At 39.6% G+C, this 6,000-nt stretch overlaps 1 long non-coding RNA gene across 2 annotated transcripts in view; it reads left to right on the plus strand.

Annotated features, from left to right (window-relative positions):
* The window catches only part of LOC122469177, a 44,904-nt gene extending 39,927 nt beyond the window's left edge, over positions 1-4,977 (plus strand). For both annotated transcript variants that reach the window (XR_006293403.1, XR_006293404.1), the window contains exons 3-4: positions 4,130-4,227; positions 4,849-4,977. This is a non-coding gene — a long non-coding RNA (uncharacterized LOC122469177). The remainder of the gene's footprint in view (positions 1-4,129; positions 4,228-4,848) is intronic.
* Positions 4,978-6,000: the final 1,023 nt, after the last annotated feature.

The following is a 6,000-nucleotide window of genomic DNA, read 5'->3' on the forward strand; positions in this document are numbered from 1 at the left end:
GAAGTAAATTGAAATAACTAACTCTCTCCCTTTCCCAGATGAGGAAATCAAGACTCAAGGAATTTAGAAAACCTAATCAGGATCACACTAGGCAGGACTGAAATTGGCATATTTGGAGCCTGTGTTTCAGTCAAGTTGAAGGTCTCCTGTATATCTAACACTCTGCTGGGCACTGTGATATGAGAACAAAATATAAGATTCAGTTCCTGCCCACAAGAATTAGAATCTAGTTAGGAAGAAGAGATACACCTATGAAACACTTCTGAGCAAGAGATCATGATAGACACTTTCAAAGTACGTCCAACATTGCAGGTCTCTGCAGGTATACCTACACTTTGTCACCACCATCAGGATTAGTCAGAACTGATTATCTGGATGAAATAGCCCACCAGAAAAACTGAGGGATTTACATTGTTCCTAATCAAACCATCTGAAGAGAAAAGTAATTCCACCAGCACTCAGTCAGTTTCGGGGACTAAGGATATCCTCTAGCTCCATGGTTCCTAAATGTTGGTGTACATAAAAAACTATAAGGGCTTATATTCACTAAAGAAAATGTAATTAACATCTATTAACAGCTTACTGTGGGCCAGACCTTGTGATAAGCACTCTATACATATTATCTCACTTAATCCTTGTTAACAGACAAGAGAGTGAAACAGAGTTAACTTACCTAAAGTCACACTGCTAGGACTAGAAGGTGAATCATCAGACCCCAGAGTCCATGCTCATAGTCCATGCTCTACCCTGGCTGTACACTTCCATCACTTAGGAAGCTTTGGGGAAAAAAAACCCAAAAGCTGTGCTGGATCCTCCACCAAACCCAAAGAATCTGAATCTCTGGGAATAAAGTCAGAGCACTGGTTATTTTTTTCTTAAGTCTTGCCCAGGTACTTCTAATGTACAGCCAGTGTTGAAACCATAGCTATTTCATGCACCCAGAGACTCTGGGATGGGGCCTGCCATCTTTAGCTTCAACAATCAGCTTAGACAATTGCAATACAGGTGGTACACAGTGACAGTCTGAGAAAAAACTAGTCTAGGATAGTGGTTCTCCAACTATAGCATCCATCCAAATTACCTCAAGGGCTTATTGACACAGTTTACTGGGCCCTACCTCCAGAGTTTCTGATTCAGGTAGTGTGGGATGAGGCCTAAGCATCTGCATTTCTAACAAATTTCCAGGTGATACTGGTGTAGGGATACCACACTTTAGGAATCACTTTGATCTTGTGAAAATCACAGAGGGAAAAGACAAGTAGATAGTCATTTGAGAAATTACGTACGTGTGGATAGTCATTTGAGAAATTACGTACGTGTGTATTTTTTCTGTAGGACTCTGTTCATTCTTTCTTTTGATAAATGTTTGTAAGTTTCCACAATGTGTCAAACACTGTGCTAGATTCTGGGACCTGAACAGGTATCTTGCTATCAAGGAGTTTATAATCTAGAATCACAATTACATGCTGTGACTGAAGAACATAAGGGTCCATGGGAACTCAAAGAAGGGAGTGCTCAATTCTGCACAAGAATAGGGAGAGGTTAGAACTAAAGAAAACTTACTTCACAGTGGCAGTAATGGTTGGGTTCAATGTTGAAAGTGAAGTAGGAGCTGCCTGGATTGACAGGATGGAGAAGGGAATTCCAGATGGCTTTGAAAATTTCAAGCCATAGTGAAGCTGGTGCATGATGTCCAAAGTAGGCATGGTAAAAATTAAGCCTGAGCAAAGAACTAACCTTGGAGGAGGATGAAAGGAGCTTAGGCTTTATCATGCAGACATTGGGGGAATCCTTGCATGGCTTTAAGATGAAGAGTAACACAGTAAGATTTTCATTTTAAAATACATTGTAGTATAGAAAACAGAGAAATGAGGACATGATCCGAGTCAGGGAGACAAGTTAAGGACAATCCAGGCAAGAGAAGATTAGAGTGTGAACTAAGGCAGTAGCAGTAGCTGTGAAGAAAAAAGAATGGACATCTTAGATTTTGTGGAGGTAAAATCAACAACAAATAGTATGTATGGCCTACAATGACTCTCAAATTTCTGGCTTAGGTGACTGGTGGACCATGTAGCTATCATATAGAGAAAAAACAAGAGGAAGAGTGAGTTTGGTGAGAAACAACAATAGTTAACAAATATGAGGTGATATATGTCAAGCACTGTGCCAAGTGTCTTACATGCTTTATCTCATTGAATCTACAAAAAACCTTGAGCAGTAAATATGATTATTTTCATTTTTAGATAAGAAAACTTAGATCGAGAGAAGTAAAGTAATTTGCCCAGGTGATATGGAGAGTAAGTGGTAGAGCTGAGATTTGAAGCTAGGTCCATTTAGCTGCACCAGGGGTTAGCAGACCTTTTTCTGCAAACGGCCAAATACTAAATTATTTTAGGCATCGTGAACCATACGATCTCTGCTGCAACTACTCATCTCTGCCATTGTAGTGGAAAGCTATAACCAAACATAAACAATGACATAAACAAATGGGTAACACTGTTTTACAAAAAAAACTTTCCTTATAAACACTGAACTATAAATTTTATATAATTTCCATGTTTTCTGAAATATTATTATTTTGAGTTTTCCAACCATTTAAAAATGTAAAAACCATTCATTGTCCTTGGGCGATATAAAAACAGTCAGCAGGCCATATCTGGCCCTTTGGTCTTCATTTAAAAACTCTGGAGCTACTACTTCTGAAAAAGATTACTTTCCATTTTGGACTACTGAGTTCAGAATGCCTGTGGAATGTTTGGGTAGAAATGTACTATTGGAAGCTGTGAAAATAGATCTAGATTCCAGAAGAGATCTGGACCAGAGACCTGAATTTGTGAATCACTCACATACAGGTGGCTAAATACAGAAGTTAAAAGATTGGATCGATTTACCCAGGGGAGAGCAAGTAGGGTGAGAAAGGACAGAACACAATTATGGGTGACACCAAAAACAAGAACATAGGAGAGTTAGGAAATGCAGAAGAGGAGACTAAGAAGAATCAGAGAAATAAGAGAAGAACTGGAAGAGAGTTTTGTCACAAAAGCCAAAGAGAATCAAAAAAGGAGTGGGAGTGGTCAGCCAGAGTCAGTGCAGCTGAGAGGTTAAAAAAAAGACCTCAGAACCATGAAGATTGCAAAGCATGTGGCAATTAATAGGTCAATGGTTGCCTTTGCCAAAGCAGTTTCAGGGAGGTTTTATTCTCCCTTTTATTGCAGTAGATTCTAAAGCAAATGTAAGATAAGAAAGGGAGAAAACAGGTGTAGTTTATTTTTTGAGAAAGTTGGTAGCAAATGAAAGATATCAATAAGGAGGTAATTAGGGAGACAACTAGCTATCAGGATCCCAGGAAAGGGCATCTCTAAGGCAGCTCCTTCCTGTCCATTCCCACAAGGCATCTGTCTCTCTTGAGTCACAATGTGCTGGGACCTTCAGACAAGTAACTGAGTATAAGTGAAGCAGTAGCCATTCAGTCTTCCAGGGGAGTGATGTGATGTGGGGCTTCTTTACCTGTGAACCAGACTCAGGGGTGAAGACCAGAGGCAGTGGATACTGGGAAGAGCTTGTCATTTAGCAAACTATGGCTCTTGGGATAGCCTACCTTAACCCCACATGTAAGTATGCTGATCTTCCTGACTCCCAAAATCCAGGAGAGAGCCAATGGCAAGGCTAATCTTCCCTTAATTCCAAGCTAGAAAGGTAGAGAGCAGATGACTTTCTCCAGGTACCTAGGAGGGACTGGTTGCTGGGCCAAAGATCCACTTGCCTTGTACTTCCTGCATTTAAGAATGGCAACCAGGTGTATAAGCCCAAGAGATAAATAATGAGCCCAAGAGGAAAAAAGAAACACCTTACCTAAGGCAATCCAGCAACCAGAAATAAGCGAAATAGGTAGGATGATTAGAATGCAAGCCTAATGACATAGACCTGCTCCTGGAGAAAGCAGATGAACACTCAAATAATCAATAAGAGTACCTTCATAAAGTAACACCACCCTCTCTGAGACCAAATGAAAGAAAGTGAGAGAGAGAAGGCAGATATTGATTGACAAGGTTATAAACATGAGGTGAGACATTGAAGGAGCATGTCCCTAAATGACCTTAATTGTGTGTGCATATTGACTCATTTGCAGAGAGAAGACGGTGATGGGGTAGGACACACAAAAAGCTGCAGTACAATTACACAATTATGGTGATCGGACTTCTACAAATGCAGTGTCTCCAACCTCCAGTGAGTCTTCATATGATTTTTCACCAGCAGTACTTAACAGCAAGCATATTGCTATAGAGAAGGTGAATGTATGGAATGGGATTTTCAGTTAGAAAAAAAGTGGGATTGGCAGTGAGAAAGGGTTAACAGTGCTGGGCCTATGGCTTCTAGACAAGTATTTTTCAAATCCTGGGTCACAATTCATCAGAGGATCATAAAACCAATTTAGTGGGTAATACCCATTTAAAAAAATGAAGCTAAATGGAATGGAAGAAAAAATACCAGAGTAAATGGTACTCTGTCTCAGAGTACTTTGTCTCAGTTAAGTACATGCATATATGTATTGTATATTTCAGTGATGATGTAAAATGTAGTTTTCATAATGGGATATAGTCCAAAATTTGAAAGCCACTGATCTTGTCTATACAAAAAAGGATGTTGTATTAGTCATCAGAGTTTCTGGCAAATATTCTGGTTTCCTTTCTGACAGGTACATGATAGAATTGTACTTCCCTGTACTCCTTGAAGTTAGCCATAGCCATTTAACTTGTTTTGACCATAAAAAACAAGAAGAGATATGGGTTTGGATTTAAGAGCTAGTGTATTATTAGCCACATCTTTTTTGCCCTGTCCCTGCATTAGGCAATGTTCCAGATGTTGCCCCTCAATCAGCCTGCATCCCTGAATAAGGAGGCATGGAGCAGAGCCTCAAGCCAACCTACAACAGATGCATATTATAGGTAACAAATAAATCTTTGTTGTTAGAAACCATTAAGATTTGAGGCTTCACTACTGAAGGATAACTTAACCTATCCTACCTGATATAGAAGTCAAATCTAGAAGAAGGTGATGATCCAAAAGAAAATGGAGGGATCAAGGAACATCTTGCACATTGGTACTCAATATGCCCTGATAGTCTATCAGAAAATAGATTGGCAAGTAATTGAGTGATAATAATAGATTCAACAATAGTGACTAGTATGTAGAAGGAAAATAGAATTGTTGGTAGAAGCCCTGAAGTGGGACTCAAGCTGCTCCTTGAAAAACGAATTGAATGGGCAGAGGAAAGAGGACCCATTGAATGAGAGGGAAACAATGAGCCAAGGATAATGATAATGGCATTTAAAGCAGGGATGGGGGTGGGTATGGGCAGAAATGAGACACAGTACCACTGGAGCAGAGCGTACATGTTAGAAAATGCAATTGAAAAAGGAGGGTAGGATCCAATTTTGAACAGGTTTTCAAATTATACAGAAATATTTGTAATGAAATAAAAATAAGGTATGTAAGATCTTAGCACAATGTCTACTCATAACTAAGGACACGGCTTATATTTATTGCTGTTTTTGTTGACGTTGTTGTGCAAGGAAAGGCCATGAGAGATTTCTAAGAAGAGATTTGCCATGAAAGCAGTGCTTTGGGGCACCTGAGTGGCTCAGTCGGTTAAGCATCCGACTTCGACTCATTCACAAGTTCAAGTCCCATGTTGGGCTCTGTGCTGACAGTTCAGAGCCTGGAACCTTCTTTGGATTCTGTGTCTCCCTCTCTCCCTGCCCCTCCTCAGCTCGTACTCTGTCTCTCTCTGTCTGCCAAAAATAAATAAAACAGTTTAAAGATTTAAAAAAAGAAAAAAAGCAGTGCTTTAAACTAATCTTGCAGTTAGTTTTCACAGGACAGACTGAAGAAGAAACAAGTAAATATGACAAAATAAGTGAGGAGGCAGTGGTCCAGGGGTGAGGCAATGAGAGAAGAAGAAGGAAAAAACACATTCCACCATAACTACTATTTTTTTTG

Source organism: Prionailurus bengalensis, chromosome B3, assembly GCF_016509475.1.
Source record: "Prionailurus bengalensis isolate Pbe53 chromosome B3, Fcat_Pben_1.1_paternal_pri, whole genome shotgun sequence".
In the NCBI taxonomy this organism is placed as follows: Eukaryota; Metazoa; Chordata; class Mammalia; order Carnivora; family Felidae; genus Prionailurus; species Prionailurus bengalensis.